Here is a 1,569-nt window from a genome sequence, read left to right as displayed (position 1 = left end):
CACTCCCACTCCCACTCCCACTACCATTCACTCTCTCTCTCACTCACCCTCACCCACTCCCACACCCACACCCACTCCCACTCCCTCTCCCTCTTCCTCACTCTCTCCCTCACCATCAACCTCACCTTCTCTATCTACCTCCCTCTCTAACTATCTTCCCTCTCTCTCTCTCTCTCTCTCTCTCTCTCTCTCTCTCTCTCTCTCTCTCTCTCTCTCCCCCCCGCACCCCCATATTCTCATGCCTCCTCCCTCGAGCAATCTCCGCCCCTAAGTCGCCTCACAGATGCAAGAACAGCTGCTGTGAGGGAACGCTGCGAACAATGCAGGTTGATCTGCAATTCCGAGCGAGGCCGTATCACCGCAATAACATGTGCGCGTGCGCTTCTGTTGCATAAGTAGTTTGCGCGTGTGGCAAGAGGTTGAAAATGGGAGATCGGCCGCGGTCCGAATTACCATAAACATTTGGGGTCGGTTAATATAACAACACAAACACAACAGGGCAGACAAGCATAGAAAACGGAGTCGATTCTAAACCGACATGAATACAGCAGACTGGGTGGTTATGCGTGGAGGTTAAATATGTTAATCTGTGCTAAAACGGAGTATGTGTTGGGGGGGAGGGGGGAGGGGGGAGGGAGGGAGATACATTTAAAAGATTTGAAATATATATAAGCAAACAAACAGCTAATAAATGGATGATGGCGGGGTGATATATGGAAACAAATATACAAACAAACAAGTAATGAATTTAATAAATGGAGGGAATATATCTAAAACTTGAATGAATATATGAGGGGGGTGAGGAGATAAATTTGACAGAAACAAAAACAAAAAACAAAGAGTTAATGAATAAGGGAGGCGACATATCTAAATATACACTCAGACGAGTAAAAATAAATGAAACCAATAAAAACAATAAACAAGGAAACTAAAAAAAAAACGAAATAAATAAATAGTTACCAAAACAAAAGACTAAAACAATAACAAAAATCGTTAGTGAGTAAAAATAAAAAAATAAAATAAAAAAGGAATTCAAGTAAAGATAAATCACTGTAAACAAAAAAAAAAACAAAAAAAAAAAAATTATCCACTATCTTATAAGTACATATATCACAAAGTTCATTCTTGGATAATACTGTCATCATTGTTACTAACGCAATAACAAAATCAATGATAATAAAATCAATAGTAGTAGCAGTGACAGCAATGATAATGATAATGATAATAATAATAATGGCAATGATAGTACTAATAGTGATAATAATGATAAATAATAATAATAATAATAATAATAATAATAATAATAATGTCAATCATAATAATATCAATAACAATAATAATGATACTAAAGAAAATAAACGACGATAATAATAATAACAACAACGACAACAACATTAATAATAATAATAATAATAATAATCATAATGATAATAATGACAATAATGCTAATAACAACAATAACAATAATCATTGTATAAAATAACAATGATAATCATAACAATAATAATAACAATAATAATTATAATAATACAAATAATAACAATAATAATAATCATAATCATTATCACC

The sequence above is a fragment of the Penaeus japonicus genome, unplaced genomic scaffold, assembly GCF_977035675.1.
Source record: "Penaeus japonicus unplaced genomic scaffold, GWHDUDI00000001_assembly GWHDUDI00000035, whole genome shotgun sequence".
Lineage (NCBI taxonomy): Eukaryota > Metazoa > Arthropoda > Malacostraca > Decapoda > Penaeidae > Penaeus > Penaeus japonicus.
The sequence above is the reverse complement of the archived record's forward strand: the minus strand, read 5'-3'. Positions refer to the sequence as shown.